We start from the raw sequence: 20199 nt of genomic DNA, 5'->3' as shown, positions 1-20199 counted from the left end.
AGGAAAACACAACAAACCATCCTCACTGACACGGTAAACTTCTGTGTGGGAAGCAGGACAAGAAGGAGGAATATCCTCGTTTAAGCGATTCTTTGAGGATGAGAGGACATTTACTAAAATCTTTTGAGATGCTGCTCAGAATTTACTTCACTAAATTTTTCATTTGAACCTGAAAATGGAGAAAGGAAAAAAAGCATTTTTGCAAGGCTAACAAGATAATATGTTACGGTGGAATCCAGGGCCTAGAATCAGACTAGTCATATTCCTTTCCAGACTCCATACTTACTTATTCTGTGCCCTAGGACGCTGGATGCAATTACAGCTGCCAAAAGGAACTGTATAACAGAACTCACAGAGTCACAGTCACATTTACAGGAATTAGACTAGAGTAGTGTCAAGCACAGACAAGGTACTCAATAAATATTTGGTTCTTACATCCCACTATATTTGGCTGTAACTAGAGGATGGTACTAGAAATTTCCCCAAAAGACCTTGTTAACTGAATCAATTTTCTTCTCCCTAATGCTTTTTCCATTAAAAAAGATACAACATCACAATTTTTGAAACGAAAACTAAGTTTAGGGATTACCCAGCTCCAGCCGAACTCCCTTACTTTAAATACAAGGCAACTGAAGTCCAAGAATCTTAATTGACTTTCCCCAAATCTCATCGTTAGGAGGTACTAAAGCTAGGACCAGAAATCAGGCCTCTTCATACGTGGATAGAATCCTCTTTTAACTATGTTTCCACTTTATCATAACAGTCAAGCACACAGTAAAATACTTACATTGAAAACATTAATCATAGGACAATGCTAGTTGCTTCTTCTGTAAATAACCTTTAAATGATTAATTTTCAAACAACCACTAAAAAATAAATGATGCCATTTAGGTGATCACTTAATGTTCAAATGATTATAAAAATAAATCAAATGATAGCCCATAGTACTTAGGAATAAGGAGGTTGACCAGATGACCAAATCCATGCTTACATTATATAATTATAAATATATGGGTGTGTTCTTTTAACACAATATTTAAAACTTTGAATAGAGAACTCTAGGCTCCCAAGGATACACCAACAAATCACTAGGATCTGTGGACCTCACTTCGAGAAACACTAGTTTAGTCTTCAATATCTTGCAGGTCCACTTGAATAAGCAGGTCATAAGAATAAATGAGGCTGCAGAAATCAAACATTACAAGCTCCATTGTTTAAATTAATGGAAAATCTCAAAACATGTACTTATTTCTTATTCATTTGCCTCTGATATCTTTAAGGAGAAGTTTTTCTAAACCTTTTCTCACCCTACTCAATGTTGAAAGTTGCTTGGACTTTTATACGATTCCCAAGTTCTCAGAGATAAGACCCTATATCTTCCTTGTGAGTAGGGGTTCTCTACTACACCAGCTTCCCCCTGAATTAGCCACTAAAATAATTTCTTGAAGGCATTTCATAGACTTCTCTTTAGAGTTCTATGCTCCCTTTCCATGAGACTTGGAAGTTGCCAAAAAGAGAAAAAATTATAACTATAAAGTATATCCATCATGGATGGATGAATGGGGATGCATGAATCCCCATAACTGTCTTTTTCTAATCATTACACAGAGGGCTAAAGATTACTAATTTTTATATTTCTTCCCAACATTTAAAATCTCTAAACTTGCTATTGCTCTATAATTTTTATAACCTGACTTTTGACATGAACTGCTTTATGAAATGGCTTAGAGGTATGAAAATCTCAAAGATGTAAGAACAGAGTTTTTAAAAGCACTAAAATCAAATAGAACAAGATTTAAAATCAGATCTATAGCATGACCCAGGAACTGAAGAAGGGAGATGCCAAGGAGAAAGGCTGCAGAGGCTCTGGCAGGGCACTACCATTAGACTATGCTTAATTTGCTACCGATAGCAAATACTCAGATTTCCATTTGGAAAGTCTTCACATTCATCATAGGAACATATGGACTCTGATAGAGACTCAGCAGCCTCCTAATATTTTTAAATTAATTTTCTGGCTCAGGCCAGTTTCCAAGTTTCTCTTACTTGAACTAAAAGAACCTTGACTAAGACGGACAACTACCTATTATTTATGTCGAGAATAACATTTTATTGCTGATTATTACAAAAATATAAAAAAACATGCTATCATATTGGTTGTTTAGCTCTATATTACTGCAAACCCATCAGTTAAAGTATTTAACAATTTTTTAAAAAGGAAACAAAAACCGAAATGGAATTCAAAATCTCAGTCATGTGACTTGAAAAGGGGCATATTTCTTTTTGTTATGTGCAAAAATGGCCAAATGTCCATTGAATTCCTAAGGGGACCTGGGTTCCAGAGTTAAAAAGTGTTACATTTTACTTTCTATCTTCCATCATTTTATCTTTCAGTCTATTTTGGTCCCCCTGATTAAGAACATGAAACATACTCGTTGCAAAAAAAAATGAATAGGGACAATACAAAAAAGAAATAAAAATCACCTGTGTTCCCACCATCAAGAGTACCCATTGCTAATATTCGCTCTATACCCTCCAAGTATTGTTGAAGTCTCTGAGAGAATCTCCAATAAATAACATTTTTTCTCTATGCTTAGGTTGAGAATAAATTGAGAAATAAAACAAAAGTTTAAAATGAAAGCTAAAGTATTACCTGTAGTATTGACAGAGACCTGGTTTGAATTGGTAAATCTAAAAATGAACAACCAAAATAACATTCTCAGTCACTGTAGTTCCCAGGCTCCCTATCTAGGAGGAGCCAGTGTCTGAAAAAGGAGTTAAATTCTGTTTTCTGAGATCCATTCCTTGGAGGGATAGAGAGAGAGAGAGGGAGGGAGGGAGGGAGGGAGGGAGGGAGAGAGAAAAGGTGTAGCTGAACTCTGAATTCCCAATAACTCTTCCCAGGTTTATTCCTAAATGTATGTATCACATATGTCACAACACCTCTCCAAGGGCAAAAGAGTAAAGACCCAGAAAAGATATTTTAGCATGGAAATCAGGAGTAGAGAAAAGCCATTATCCAGTATGTACAACCACTTACATTTTTCTTTTGCTTTTTTCACAAGGAAGTATACTGTACTGTACATACTTTCTACTTCCTAACAGTATACGAGTATATTGTGGGCTTTTCCCTTACCAGTGTTTATTGACAATTTGTTTGCTATTATAAACAAAGAGATTAAGGACATCTGTGCACATACTTTTGTACACCATCTGTACATATTTTGCCTGTCCCTTGCCAATTATTTCATTAGAACAAATACCTAGCAGTAGATTCTCAAGGTTAGAGCACAGACTTCTTTCATTATTATTTTGAAAAAACTCTGAAGTCACAAAAAAGTTGCAGGTAGAGTACAAATAATAATTTTTTTCTGAACCATTTTAGTATAACCTACCAACACTATATCCCATCCTGCCCAATTTTGTGTACTTCCTATAAACACAGACCTCTCCATAAGTAAGGTAAACCATCAAAAATCAGGACATTAACACTGATAACATTTCTACCTCTACCGCTCAGGTCCCATTCACGTTTTTTCAATTATCCCTATTATTTCCTTTATATAAACAGGGTTCAGTTTGAGATCACACGTTACCAGTATTTAGTTACTATGTCTCTTTGATTATCATGGCATTAATACTTTTGAGAATTGCTCTATAGTTATACTGCAAAATGTCCTTTAATTTACCATGTTAGATTCAGGTTATGAATCTTTGGCTGGTAAACCATAGAAGTATAATACTATATATTTTTTAAAATTCTATCAAGCTGCATCCAATTTTGAATTGTCCCATCACTGATGATCTTCACTTGATTAAGATGATGGTATTGTCAGGCTTCTCTGTAATGTTAACCCCTTTTCCTTTGTAACTGGTAGGTATTTTCTGGGGAGGTACTTTTAAACTATGTAAATATTTCATTTATTATCAAACTTCTAATTTTTCATTTATTTATGTTAGTATAGACATATGGTTTGCTACTTTACTCAAATTCTTATCTGTTTCTATCTTGATTTATTTTGACATTCAAATTATCTCCCATTTGCTTCAGATTTCAAGCTGACTTCTGTGTTCTTTGCAAAGTCTCCATCATTTAGGAACACTTTATCACTTTTGAGCACAAAAAGGTATTTAAGTCTCATCTTGTATTTTCCCAACCCCAGCCCTGGAATCAGCCATATCTCCAAAGAAGCCAGTCCCTTTTACCGAAGGCTGGTAGTTAGAAGATGAGTTCCAGGTGCAATGTCATTGCTATTAGGTTTTTGCTTTACTTAGGTCCTCTCAATGGCCAAAGCAGAGGAATACATGCACATATTTCTTTCTTTTTTTCTTCCTTCCTTCCTTCCTTCTCTCTCTCTGTCTCTCTCTCTCTTTCTCTTTCTTTCATTTTGAAAGCCATGAGTTCATACACTTGCCTTCAATTCCAGTCCAATTCCACTTTCCATTTTTGTAACTCCATTCTCCTCCATTGAAAATATGGCTTCCACTCCCATTATTCTTATTATGTTTTCTTATTTAATCAGTGTCCTTGTCTAAAACCAATCTCTCATGTCTGTCACAGCCCCTTCCCCTGTATGGCCAGGCCACTCCTCCTCAGGAACATCTTCATCATTCTGCTCAGGGACCAACAACTCAAGACGACAGCTTTCTTGTGCCCTCCTCGCCTGCCTATGGCTCCAGCACACCGTCCAGGCTGCCTTCTGAGCCCATTTCCTCCACATCTTGCTTAGGCTCCAAGTCATCACAGGAGGCTGATCGTCCACTGAGACACCATTTTCACCGCTCTGGGGCTTCCTGGCCGCTTTTTGGGCCACTGCAATCCCCCAGTTCAGGTACTAATGCAAAAGTTTACCTCACTTGCCCCTCCTAATATTGCCAAATTAATTCTGGAAACTTTATAAAAATGCGTACTCCCATGAACAATATGTAGGGTAGTGCCATGTCTTCAACAGTCATTGCTTGTATTTTATTTATTACTTACGTTATCCATGTAGTTAGTAAGGAAAGTTAGGTGTGGATTGGCTGTGTGAAGCATGCTTCTCCATGTTTGGCACATCATCATCCTGTAAGTTCCCACAGGTCCCTCTCAATGTTATTATTATTATTATTATTTATTTATTTATTTTTGGCTGTGTTGGATCTTCATTGATGCGTGCGGGCTTTCTCTAGTTGCGGCGAGAGGGGGCTACTCTCCATTGCGGTGCACGGGCTTCTCATTGCGGTGGCTTCTCTTGTTGTGGAGCACGGACTCTAGGTGAGCGTGCTTCAGTAGTTGTGACGCACGGGCTTAGTTGCTCCGCAGCATGTGGGATCTTCCCGGACTAGGTCTCGAACGCGTGTCCCCTGCATTGGCAGGTGGATTCTTAACCACTGTGCCACCAGGGAAGTCCCCCTCTCAGTGTTATTTAATGAAGCACTTTTATTCCCATTTTCTCCCATTCACTTACCCAACACAAATACTCATTCTAATGTATTTAATGTGTATCTTTTTTCGTTTTTATATGTATTCTTGAATTAAAAATAATTCTAAATATTTATTTTTATATGTATTTTTAATGTATGTAAGTGCTATTGTGTAAACTATGCCATCTTGGTTGTTACTTTTTTATCTGGACACTAAGTTTTCAAATAATCTAAGTGAAAATTCAGCTCAATCATTGTTTTAATTTTTATTATTTTCACTGTTAATAAAGCTGAACATATTTTCATACAGTTAGGAGGCATTTATATTTTCTTTAATAAATTGGCTATTTATGTATATATTTTGCCTATTTTTCTTTTTTCCCTATGGATTTGTATATTTTTATTTTCCTTACTCATCTTTAAGGGTTCTTTAACAAATGTACTAATCTCTAGACAAAAACTAAAGTATTTTTTTCTTTAAACTTAATTTTAAATAATTAGATTGTTGTGGGGTTTTTTTCTTCTTTGGACTGCATAGAATTTCTTTCTATGTAGTCTTTTATGATTTCTGGGTTCTTTGGTAATGCTTATAAAGACATTCTACTCTAACTAATCACCTATATTTTCTTCTAGCATTTTGGAGTTTTACTTTTTGCTTTTTCTTTCCAATTTAGTTTGATGAAATCTAAGGTAAGGCTTTTGTCCTTTTTTTCTTTTTTCAGGATAATTACCTAAGTGTCCAACACCATTTACTGGATGATCCATTCTCTCCCCAGTGATCTTGGAAGTAATCCTTATCATATATTAATTTAGTTATAGGGTCTGTTTATGAACTTCCAGGTGTGATAAAACAGTATACACAATGCAGTAGGACTCCCCCCAAAAAAGGCATAATGCAGACTGAAATCCAACCTGGCCCCCCTTCCTGCCGTGCCAGTGAAGCTTATCCATGAGTCTGAGAAAGGGGTGTCTTTTCTGACTACAAAGGCATCCTCAGCTTCTAGCCAAGTACCTGCAGAACTTCCTTGGAAGGGTGGTCAGGGTTTCTCTAATTTGCACAAAGATACCATGTGGGCTAGCAGCAGCCCTTTCCCATTTATCTTTCAGTTATTCCTGCAATAAAACAATATTAATTACCTCAGCCTATAATTGTTTAAAATATCTGTTGGTTAAGTTCCCCTTAATTATTTCACCTTCAAAACTTTCATCACTATTCTCTCAAGTTTATTTTTCCAAATGAACTTTGGAATCATTCTGTTAAGTGTCTTTATCACATCTTCTTCTTTCCTACCTTTGACCCCAAAACACTTTCATTAGAATGTTAAACTTATATATCCATATACTTGAATCACTTCATTATTCAATTTTTTCTTCTGATCCTGAAACAGAAGATGCATTTCCAACTTGAAAAGAGTTGACTTCTGCACCCATTCATATCCTATTTTCACCTTCCAGCCCATTACATTGCCACTTATTGGGTTCCTTGTTTACTGCCAAGAATGAAAGGGCCATTATTCTACAGGAACTACAGAACACAAACAACACTTGGAATGCCACAGCCCTACTTTACAGTAGAAATGAAGGAAAACACAGATCTTAATCCAGGTCAGGTTTCAACTTCTAGTTCCAGTTCACGTGCACCCGAACCTGTAGTGAGTGTCTTATGTGGAAACCAGTCATGATCAAAAGAAAAAAACTTGGATCTGCTTCATGGAAAAGCCTGGCCTAATGACCAGGAGTGGTCTCCTGAGATGTGCTCTCCTGCCCCAGCATTTGCAGGCCTGGAAAGTTTGCTCAAAGCAGTTTTATTTGCATGAAAAACTGCTGAGTTCAGAAGATATTTTGTCCATTTGAAGACTCACATACTTAAAATACAAGAAATAGAACAAACAAATTTTATGGCAAATAGAATTAGGTTTTTTTTTTTTTTTCAGTAAGGCTGGAAACAAATAATACATTCTAGATTGTCTAAAAAAATGATTTTCGGCACACGAAAACTTTTTATTTGAAAATTTGTTTTGTGGTCTTTCACTAGAATGCTAATTTCTTAAATGCCCTTCAAAATTCTATATCAGAATTTACCCAGATCGGATGATAGGGTTTGACAGTAAAGCAAAACAAAGCAAGGCACCTATACACTTGAGCTTGACATGATGTGATTTGGGAAAATGTCATCATGCTTTAAAATGCAAAGGGGGAATTGGCTCCTATCACAATCTAACAACAAAACACTGAGTCTCTTTTTTATTACGGGGTAAAATAATTCTAACAGTGGCTCTTCTGGAAAAGGCAATCTGTGGCATGAATTGCTAGAACACAGACTTGTCATGTTGGTTCCGTGTCAACAGTCTCTCCCGCCCAGCAACCTGAGAATACCCATAGATAAAGTGCTGTCAGTTCAATGGAAATTGGCTTTTTTTCAACGGGTATAATTGTGCAAGCCCATTGTTCAATTTCAAAAAAAAATGAAGGCCTCCAGAAGCAATTTCAAAATCACACAAATCTTTCACATATACTGATAGTATAAGTAAGGATCGTCCATTTTCCACATAAAAATAAATTGCTAAAAACTTTAAGATGAACACCACCATCTATAAATATAATTCTGTTTGAAAATATATACATTGTACAAGTGAAGAATATAATAAAATACTTAATTAAGGAAATTAAATTGTTTTTATTGAAAATTTTGTGTACTGTACCATGGGCTTAGGGGAGAATTAATGAAGTATAAGTGAATGATTACATGAATTCATCTCATAAGACAGTGTTTAAGATTTGAAAGAAGCTTTCACAGCTTAAATTCTATTTACTGAATTAAGTTTCAGATATTTCTTATAAATGTAAACTTTTGGGCTGTTGATTTTTGAAGGGAAAAGCATAGCATAGAGTTTTAATGCATGAGTTTTGGAGTAACAGTCGTAGGTTCAAATATGTGCTGTGCCACTTATTGGCTATAGAGTCTTGGGAAAGTAACTTCCCCTCCTTTAAATTAGTTTCCTCACTTCTGAAACAGAGTTACTGTCAAAATTACTAGAGTTAGTAAATGTAAAGCATTTAGCATAGTCTTGCAAGTAAATATAAAACATATGGTAGTTGTACAAGCAAACATGTAAAGCTATTAAAACTTTTGATATGTTTATGGGAGTTTGTCTTGAAACTTAATCAATGTGGGCCAAAATAAAAGGAAAATAATAGCTTTGGCTAAAAAATCAAACTTCCCTGGTGGCGCAGTGGTTAAGAATCCGCCTGCCAATGCAGTGGACGTGGATTCCAGCCCTGGTCCAGGAAGATCCCACGTGCCGGGGAGCAACTAAGCCTGTGCGCCACAACTACTGAGCTTGCGGTCTAGAGCCCACGAGCTACAACTACTGAGCCCAAGTGCCGCAGCTACTGAAGCCCACATGCCTAGAGCCCATGCTCTGCAACAAGAGAAGCCACTGTGATGAGAAGCCTGCACACCGCAGCGAAGAGTAGCTCCTTCTCGCGGCAACTGGAGAAAGCCCGTGCACAGCAGTGAAGACCCAACTCAGCCAAAAACAAATTAATTAATTAATTAATTAATTAATTAATTAAGTTTATTAAAAAAAAGAAATTTGGGGAGTAATAGGTACAAACTATTCTGTATAATATAAATAAGCTACAAGGATATATTGTACAACTCAGGGAATATAGCCAATATTTTATAACTATAAATGGAATATAACCTTTAAAAATTGTAAATCTCTGTGTAGTACACCTGAAACTTATATAATATTGTACATCAACTATACCTCAATTAAAAACAAGAAATTTATTTACATAGTTAAAAAATTTATTGAGATATAATGTTATATGTCAATTAGTTCCAGGTGTACAACATAATGATTTGTTATATGTATGTATTTTTTTTCCCGAGCAATCTATTTGAGCTTTTTATCTTATTTTATTTTATTTTTTTAACTTTTTATTTTATATAACAGTATAGTTGATTAACAGTGTTGTATTAGTTTCAGGTGTACAGCAAAGTGATTCAGTTATACTATATGTATGTATTTTTATTTTTATTTTTTGCCCTTTAATTTTTGTTTTTTACATCTTTATTGGAGTATAATTGCTTTACAGTGGTGTGTTAGTTTGTGCTGCATAACAAAGTGACCAGTTATACGCACACATATATCCCCATATCCCCTCCCATTTGTGCCTTCCTCTCACCCTCCCTACCCCACCCCTCTAGGTCACCACAAAGCATCAAGCTGATCTCCCTGTGCTATGCAGCTGCTTCCCACTAGCTATCTATTTTACATTTGGTAGCATATATATATGTCAATGCTACCCTCTTACTTCGTCCCAGCTTACCCTTCACTCTCTCCGTGTCCTCAAGTCCATTCTCTACATCTGCGTCTGCATCTTGTATGTATTTTTAAATGACCACCACAGTAAGTCTTGTTAACATTCATCACCAACATAGTTACAATTTTTTCCTTGGGATGAGAACTTTTAAGATCTACTCTTGTAGCAACTTTCATATATACAATACTGTATTACTAATTATAGTCAATAATACTGTACATTACATTCCCAGTACTTATTTTATATCTGGAAGTTTAAACTGATGGTCAAAAGATGCCAAGTTCCTGTTGTGTAATTATTTTAATCTTTTAAACCATCAGTGACATTTATTCAGATATTGCCAGTTTCTCTACCAATGTGCCTTTTCTGTTCCAGAATCTCACACAGAATTTATGTCTCCTCAGTCTCCCCTAATCTGTGATAGTTCCTTGCTCTTTCCTTGTCTTTCATGACCTTGATTATTTTGAAGAGTAATGGTTGAGTATTTTGCAGAATGTCCCTCAAATCAAGTTTGTCTGCTGTTTTCTCATAGTCATACTGGGGTCATGAGTAATTGGGAAGATACCACATAGGTAAAGTGTAGTCATCGTATCATCATGGAGGTACATGACATTGACATGAGTTCACACTGGTCATGTAAACTTGGTTAAGGTAGCGTCCAACAGGTTTCTCCACTGTAAAGTTACTCTTTTTCTCTTTGTAACAAATAAATATTTGGGAGGAGATACTTTGAAACTATTTAAGTATCCTATTTCTCCTTAAACTTCTGCCCAATAATTTTAACATGCACTGATGGATCTTGCCTGCAGCAATTATTACTGTAGTTTTCTAATAGTGATTTTTCTTTTCCTTACAATTTTTGCAATTATTGACTGGGATTCTTTTGTAAGGAAGTGTGGTTCTTCTGCCTCATATAAGTCACCATTTGACTGAGTTTGGTTTGAATCTTAAAACATTGTTCAAAGAACTGCAGTAAATGTACTGCCAGGGAGCAGGAATGATGGAGGATAGATCTGCTCCAGGAGTTCCATCACCATTCATGCAGCATTCAGAATTGAGTACCTCTAATGCCAGTCACTTAGCTGGTGCAGGAGAAATGACAATGAATAAGCACAGTCTTTGCCCTTAAGGAACTCACAGTCTAATAGAGGGAAACTCCTGTAATAAATAAATGTAGGTTAGGCACTAAAATAGAAATACACTCCTTAGTATTAGGGGCAGAATGTGCTAACAATTTAGAAACCAGGCGTGTTGTCAAAATGGGAGCTGAGTTTTGAAAGACGATTGGGTGTGCAAAAGGCAGGCAAGATGGAGAAAGGGGTTCTTTGCAGAGAGAATGGCATGATCAAAGACTGAGAAGCTGAAATAGAAAGATAAATACAAGGAAGTTCAAAAAGATTAGTGTGTTAGTAAGTATTCAGTGACAGTCTTGAATTTATCTTGTAAATCTCTGTGATGGGGGCTACTCAAAGTCTTATAATACAGTACGTTTGTTTTAGAAAATGCACTCTGTGACCATTTAGAAAAGATATTGAAGCTGTGTAAAACTTTAAGTAGGGAGATCAGTTAAGGGACTTGAGTTCCTTTTTTATAAAACTTAATAGTATTGGTTATCTGAGAACTAAATATTACAAGAGGGCATAAAAATGACAGACTTTAGAATGATGTGATTATTGTATTGGGAGAAGGTACCAGTCATGGGGTCTTACAGCTCAATAAATTTCAGGCCCTGCTCATGACTCTTTAGCATTTTTGAGTATCTTAAATTCTGCATTATTGGGGTTTCAAATTCTCCTGACTTCTGAGAGTGGTCAATGCATAATATAATAATGGAAAATCTAGATCTTACAGCTATTACTTTTGTCTAGCTACCTTTACAACCCTACAATGTATATTTTCATAATTTTCAATAGTATGTAGAAAATTAGAGTGACATGGGTACCTCTAGGGACCTATTAAATCTGCATTCCTAAAGTTACATTTATGCAGGAACCACCACCCTTTTAATTATTTTAAGTTAATATTTAATCACAGCTGTTGAGAAAACAAAGTCATGAGAGTGAAGCCAATGACTGAAGGAATTTCAGAAAAGGATAAGACTAAGAAGCTCACGAGGGAAGGTAAATAGTAAAAGAACACTCTAGTTATACTGAACAACATAGACTCTAGATAATACAATAGGGGCTGAGAGATATTAAAGTGAAATGCATAGTTACTGGCAATTTAGATTACATGCTACTATGACACACTAGCAACAGGTTGACCTTTGAGTTTAGGTATAAAAACTTTTAAGATTCTATGAGTACCAAGAGTATTAAACTATATAAATATTTCAGAAAGTTCTATGAGAAATTGTGTGTATTAGTGGGAGTTCTGGAAGGGAACAAATAGATCATTCAAGCTAGGTTATTTGAGAAGAGTTTAATTAAAAGACTATTTTTAAAGGTGTGGGCAAGGTTTAAGAAATATAATTACCCTTGCAGGGTAATATTTTGGGAAGCCATTACCACACCTAGACCTAAAGGGGCAAGAGGAAGGGGAAGGAGTGGCTACTAGAACCCAGAGAGGTTAACTATATGGAGAAGAAGTTGTGACCTTCAGCTAAGGGGCACAGCCAAATGGCCACTGGTCAAGAAGAGAACAGGGGATATCAGTGTGTTAACATCACTCTCCTCCCACATTCCCACCTCCTGCTGGTGTTTCCCATTGCCCAGCTGCAAAAGAAAATCTGAAGACAATGGAGCAACCGGATGCAATCCCAATGGGTCATTCTTCTAGGGAGTAGAGCAAGACAAAGGAGGATGTAGAGTAAATCTGGAGGGTTAAACTGAAGATATTTAACACATTTTAAGTGATAATTTGTAAGAAGCAAGAAAGAGTTATCTTTATTTAAACTGGACTTTATTTGAATGCAACTCTCTTCAATGATAGAGGGGTTTTAATCAATATGTGTTTCTTTGGTTTGGGATTCATTAAATTTGGGAAAGCATAGAACTTAGCATGCTGAAGATATTTTATCATTTTAAAATAAATTTTACAGTTATTGGAAACAGATGGAACATGCAAATAAAATATAAAAGAATGAAATAAAATATAAAAATGGGTATAGTTTATAAGTTTAAAAACTTCAGTTGCCTACTGGGCATCATGAAATCCAATTTGACATTAAAATAAAGATGAAAATCCACAAAAAGATATTTAGAAAAATCATTTACATAATGCCCAAACATCAGAAACCACTTAGATGCCTTTAGGCAAAGCATAATGTGTTTTTATGACACTAATATTTAAAATTTCTTCTTCAAGTAAAGTATATCATGTGGGAATCTGGGGGTTTGTGTTTGTGTCTATTGGTACAGTGCTTGAATTTTCACATGGATAATTGAAACAATATTGTCTCATTATCTACTTCAAATAGTATTTAAAAGTAAAAGTAGGGCTTCCCTGGTGGCGCAGTGGTTGAGAATCTGCCTGTCAATGCAGGGGACACGGGTTCGAGCCCTGGTCTGGGAAGATCCCACATGCCGCGGAGCGACTGGGCCCGTGAGCCACAACTACTGAGCCTGCGCGTCTGGAGCCTGTGCTCCGCAACAAGAGAGGCTGCGATAGTGAGAGGCCCGCGCTCGCCGCAACTAGAGAAAGCCCTCGCACAGAAACGAAGACCCAACACAGCTAAAAATAATAAATAAATAAATTTATTAAAAAAAAAAAAAAAGTAAAAGTAGACTACAATTTTGGTAAGTCAAGACTTGAGGACACGGGGAGTGGGAAGGGTAAGCTGGGACGAAGAGAGTGGCATGGACATATATACACTACCAAATGTAAAATAGATAGCTAGTGGGAAGCAGCTGCATAACACAGGGAGATCAGCTCAGTGCTTTGTGACCACCTAGAGGGGTGGGATAGGGAGGGTGGGAGGGAGATACAAGAGGGAGGAGATACGGGGATATATGTATATGTATAGCTGATTCACTTTGTTATAAAGCAGAATCTAACACACCATTGTAAAGCAATTATACTCCAATAAAGATGTTAAAAAATAAATTTAAAAAGAGTATTACAACTTATTATTTCAACTTGTATAGAAAAATAATTTCCTTTTTATTGTAAATATTTAAAACAATATTTAAATACTCACTTGAGAATAAAAGTCTTAATGCAACTTACTTTTCCAAATTTTGTGTTCTTTTTTAGAATATTTTATTTTGCATTAGTTACAAAATTAGTTTCTATTAGCCAGATCCTGGTCAAATGTACTTTATAAATATTAATTATTTCTGGTATGTATTATTAGTTTTATTTTTACAAAGAGTAGGTAATTTTCCCATTTATTTTATTTTGTTTACTGAGAGTCTTCAGATTTTTCAACAGTACTGAGTAGATTATTACTTTAGCTTTCAATTTTAATACCTGATTTTTGTTAATATGATAGTATTTTTATTTTCTTGACGACAACAACATTTAAATGTTAAACTGATGTAATAGTTCTAGTTATAAATATGAGTAATAAACATCATTATTATATAATTGGTCTTGACAAGTGTAAAAGAAATAATTTGAGATCATGTGAGATAAAAGTAATGTAGTAACACAGAAAAAGAAAAAAAATGCATTAGTTGAAGTCAGAACAATTGAATTTGGGTCTTGGTTATGTTCTTCTGGAGCTCTGTGCATCAGTTGTACCAGCCCAGGATAACAGTCGTGGTATTAAATAAGATATTGTTTTACATGCTTCCTTGTACCCATTGCTCTGGTAGCAATATTCCCTTCTGTTCTCTGCTTATGTACATACAGGTGCATACATTCTGGCTTTTTAAAAGTTTATCTTGCAAACAATACCTTGAAAGCAGAAGTGCTTTTGATTTCCAAGTGACAGTCTTTGTTGAAAGAGAAAAGGTTCATTTGGAATTTCTAAAGCTAGGTTTTGCATATCGGTGGGAATTCCCTGGCAGTCCAATGGTTAGGGCTTGGTGCTTTCACTGCCAGAGCCTGGGTTCGATCTCTGGTCAGGGAACTAAGATCCCGCAAGGTGCATGGTGTGGCCAAAAAAAAAGCAATTGGTAGAACTAATGTCAGGAACCCAAGTAGGGAAGAATGATAATCTATCACCTTTCCCGCTCCAAACAAACAAAAAAACAAACAAACAAAGGCTTAATTTGGGTGATTCTGGGAACAGCAGATATAGCTACCTGGATTTCATGAATAGCCTTGAAGCTCTATAGTACCTGCCAGCTTCCCAGAGAGTTAAGAGTAACTGTACTTGTGGGAGGGAGTCCCATTCACCGAAGAAAGAGTGCCCCATCCTCCCAGTGGAATGGAAAGAAAATTTCTCTGTGAACATTACACTCCCCAGGAGGCTGAGGACTATAAGTTTGCTTTCCTTGGTCCCATCCTCTCCATCTGGACTGTCAACAGGGGCTTGTTCTGCTTCAGAGTTAGCCGGGACAGGACCAGTTGTAGGAGGTTCACTTTAGAATGTCCAGTACATTCTTTACCTCTAGCTTAAAGCTGGAGCACAACAGGACAACAGGAAAATTCCATTCAATATTCTGTTATGCAAACTTCCTAAAGATCATCTAGAAATAATTGTGATATATTTTTTGGTTATTCGTAAATAATTTTTCAAACATTGCAATGATGGGTTGACAAGTTAAAACCATTATAATGTTGCCTATTGACATTTCAGCAATGGCAAAATGAGTTTTCAGAGGAGAAGAGAACACATTCAACAATTTTCTGTTACGTGGATTCATATGTGTACAAATTTTATACAATGTAAAAACACAAGAAATCTGCTCTTTGAAATATAAGACCTAGATGTCAAAATTGAGAAATAATTTTTAGGTAATGATATATCTAATTTACATTTACTTCAGGATATAGCTACATAATGAACTTTTTATACAATGGAAAATTGGATGGTCATTATGACAGAGCATGATTCCACTTGGAAATCATACAGGATATGTTTTAAGAATACACAGTGTGTCTTATTACTCAGAAAAATCTGAAAACTCTCTCTTACAAATAGTTGCTCTGTAAGGCCTTATTTTCACAGAGCCTTATTGGAAGAACAGCTTAAATGCATATTAAGAATAGTGGTGGAAAAAAATTTAAGAAAGATTAGAGACAATGCCATACTGTGTTAGGAGCTCTGTTTTAAAATGTTCTCACTTTGACTTGGAAACCACTCAGTGAATTCTATTTAACCTCACATTCCAAAATATGAGGGAAACAAAGAAATTTATTGAAGGCAAGAAAGCTATGTAATAAATGTAATTTGAACTAATGTATTATTTTCAAAAATTTGAATGAAACAGTCTAATTACTTAGACTCAAATTATGGATAAGCCTTTCATTTTTCTCTTTACAAGAAAGTTATGGTGTTTCTACTATTTGAGAAATAACAATGTAAGAAAATCTAGCAGGATTATTTTGGAAATACAAGACAGTACAATTCCTTCAGTTTTCTTCTTCTACCTCAGATAATGTTGTTTCCTTTACTGTTTCATATTCTTTATTCCATCTACTGCCAAACAATTTGACTCTAAAGCTGTAATTTACTCTAGTACAGGAAAATAGTTCCTTTCTTTGTAATGCCTTTATTGAAGCAAGTAACATTTGGCCAGACCTTGGAAATAATAGATAAGTGAGAAGAAATTGCAAACAAATGTAATGATATAGAAAAATTGTAATTTAATGTAGGGAGAAGGTGCTGATGAATAAAATAATAGAGATGTTTCTAAGCTTATTTTTTTATACTGTGTTCAATGGTGATAAAAAAAAATTAATGAAGATATGCATAGAATATTAATAGTGGTTAGTCTCGGTAATGGAAATAAAAATTAGTTAATATTTTTAATTGTATGCATTTCCTAAATTTTATACAGTTTTCTTTCTTTTTAATTTAGCTGCAGTTTTCTAATTTCTAAGTTATATTACTTAACAATATAAAAATAATTCGAAATATCATGTCATTCGAGTTTTATAGAAATCATTTAATAGTATGAAAGCAATAGACTTTTCTCAGTTTTAGTTCAGAAATTAGTGGAAAAACACCACTTCCTTAGTCAAATTATGGATGAATTTTTGTAATTCCAATTTAAACCTTCAGTTCATTGAATGTTAACTAAGTTTGGTGTGTATAGCTTGTTTACCATGATTCTGAAAAACAAAAACAAACAGACAATAAAAACCCTGTAGTTATAAGCCCTTTTATTTTGATGTAATTCTTAAAATAAAATCCAGCCTAATCCTTGGGATAAAGTTTGGACCAGTGGAAAGAGTGTGAACTTTGAAATTAAACAATCCTGGGTTCAAATGCTAAGCTTTCTGCGTCACATTTTTATAGTAATTTTCATCTCTAATATTATGCACTTAACATGATAGTCCCCACATTTCCTTCTCTTTCACATCACATTCTGCTTCTCACATCAAGGAATGCAGCTTATTTACCCTCTCCTTAAATCTTTGCTGGCCTTGCCGCTAGCTTCACCCCATAGAATGCAGTCGACTTCTAAGTCCAGAAGAACAGGCAGCTTTCACTTTCTTCCCCTTGGAATCCATCTTCCAGGCTATGAGAAGCCTAAACCAAAGTAAGACCCTATGTGGCAATGCCATGTAGAAAGAGAAAAGTCCTAAAACTACATAGAGGAGAACCAAGAAACCCAGCCAGCAGTGAGAACAAGGTCCCAAACACAGTGACCCCAGCTGAGCCATTCTAGCCAAGCCCCGAGTCTTTCCAACTATCCTAATTAACACACTGGGCATGTGAGTGAAGACACCATCTTGGATGTTCCAGCTTCGGCAGCAGGGCGTGCTGCTGGATGGTGTACGACCTGAACAGTCAAACAGAAGGCCCCATGCCTTGAAAAGCCCTGTGCTTGGTTTAGTGTTCTGCTGTCACCAACTCGAAATCTTTAATAATGTGTAAGCAAAGTCCCACATTTTCATCTTGCCTGCCCTGGCCTGACCAATCATGTGTAGCCTGTGCTGCCCAGCAGGCATCATCTGGAGCTGAGACCATCCAAACTCACTGTGCTCTGTCCACATATCTGACCTGTATTATTGTAAGTAACAATTAAATGGTCATTGTTTTAAGCTACTAAGTTTTAGGGGAGTGTGTTCACAGCAGTAAATAGTCAAAACACATGACATTTGAAAACAGCATAGAAGCTCAGTAGGAGACCATGAATAATACTTCTTGAGAGGGAGGGGGAGGAAGAAATGCAGATATTTATATGAAGATTTAAGGATGTATTTAAAGAATATGTTTAGAAAATGTATTTTTAGAATGACAGATGGTAAAAAGAATTTTGGAAACAAAAATATTAACCAATGAATTATTGAAAAAGTTTAAAGATTTTATAACTGTAATCAATGTACATACCTTACCCTTAGTTGATGTTTAAAATACTGAATAGTGGATGAAATGTTACTCAATAGTTAAAATTGGACAATTTTAGAAAGTGCATTTTTAATAAAGAACTAGCTCATAATAAAAAGAAAAGCAAGCATGTATATAAAAATATATTTCCATGGAAAATGAATTAAAGTTATCCAGCATAGATTAAAATAATGGTTATAGAGTAAAATATTCTGATGATATATTTTTTATCAATTAAAAAAATATGTAAGTTCAGTTTGAAATGCCCTAAAATTCTATAATTTGACTTACCTTGGCTGAATTTTTGTGTATGGTCTGAGATGAAGATCTAATTGTATTTTTTTTTATTCATGAGAATAGCCAATTGTCCCAGCAGTTGTCCACCTCTTCACTGGTTTATAATTTCACATCACTCGTATACTAGTGTCATATCTGTGGATCTCTTTCCATGTACTTTATTCTGCTCCATTGTTTTTCTGTTCATGCATCAATACCACACTGTTTTAATTACTATAGACCTATAGTGACTCTCTATATCTTTAAGGAAAATGCCTGTCTTCTTTCTCTTATTCCTTTTCTCCTCTTTTTTCTGCTTCTTCTTCTATACCTCCTTTATCTCTTCTCTCTTGCTTATTTATTCTACTTTAAAAAATTTATCTTGTTATAATAAGCTTGCTAATTACATGAAAAACAGCTTTATTTATTATGCTGTCCTTTATCTCTTTTTTCTCTTTTTCTGGAACTTTAAAAAAATTCATGTATTAGACTTTCTCCATTTAAACATTCTCTTATATATGCAGCATTCTCTATCTTTAACTAATTATTTCTTGTCTCTCTGCATCTAAGCTTGATGTTTAACTCTACACCTAGTTTTAAATTGCAATTTTGATATTTTTTACTTCCAGAATTGTTTTCCTTGAACCTGTTCTTTTCTGTTCATGGTTCTTTTTCTTTCAATATGTTTTTCTTTTAATTTCTTCTTTATTATTTACATTTTTACTTAGTGTAATTAAATGTCCCTTTCATCTAGGTCTCAATTCTATTTTTCCAGCTTGCTCTGTACTAAGACACTTCTTTCCCCTTATTGGTAATAAAACCAAGGCTCATAGTGGTTGAGGTCCATATCCAGGTCCTATAATTCCCTGATCCTTCTGGGCAATAGCTCACACTTTCCATACTGTATTTGGTTTTCCTGTTTATTTCCAGTAGGTGAATTAATAAATTAATAAGTAAAAGTATTTATATATTTGTTAATTCTCTAGTGATCCTTTGAATATAATTATTTGGATTACTGACTATGGCTACAGTGGCCAGCAAAACATCCCATGTAACCACTCCAGTCTCAGACTTGTTTAAGACTCTCTCCTAATGGAATCACTGTAGAGATTGCAGGATGCTTTGGAACCAAGGTCTCTAGTGTTATGATACACCTCAATGTCTTCAAAATAGAGAGTCATACAGATTTGATTCATTACATTCTCAGTTGAAATTGATAATTAATTTCAATTATAAAACATAATGTTTAGAGTCAATACAAAATATATTAACTTTAGAAAAATACCACTTAAAGGTATAATTTTAATTGATAAGATCTACAAACTTTTTTTTATAAATAATTTGCCAGAGATTCTACTACATTAGTCGCCCTCTATACTTTAAATACTAAGTATCTTGGTATGGACACTAGTTATATATGATAAAATAAATATGTAAATATCAGCATTAAAGACTGCATGTGAGAATTCAGATAATTACAATAATTCAGTTAGATAATTTACTCTTTTCCAAATTAAAATTTTTTTATAGGAAAATATTCTTATATATTTATAATTGTCAAAATATTTAAATACATGTTTTTATTCCTCCTACTTTATATATCTCTGTGATTTCAATTAACACATTCTTTAAAACTTGATGATATATTTTCATATTAGGTTAATTAATCTTAAATTATGAAATGTGGGGCTACATATACAAAAAGAGGGTAACATTTCTTGAGAAAAATGGTATTATTATTAGAGAAAGTCTGAAAATTTGAAAATGTTTTGGACATTATTTTATTCTTTATGTAGATATAT

Source organism: Balaenoptera acutorostrata, chromosome 8 (genome assembly GCF_949987535.1).
Source record: "Balaenoptera acutorostrata chromosome 8, mBalAcu1.1, whole genome shotgun sequence".
Classification (NCBI taxonomy): domain Eukaryota; kingdom Metazoa; phylum Chordata; class Mammalia; order Artiodactyla; family Balaenopteridae; genus Balaenoptera; species Balaenoptera acutorostrata.
The sequence above is the reverse complement of the archived record's forward strand: the minus strand, read 5'-3'. Positions refer to the sequence as shown.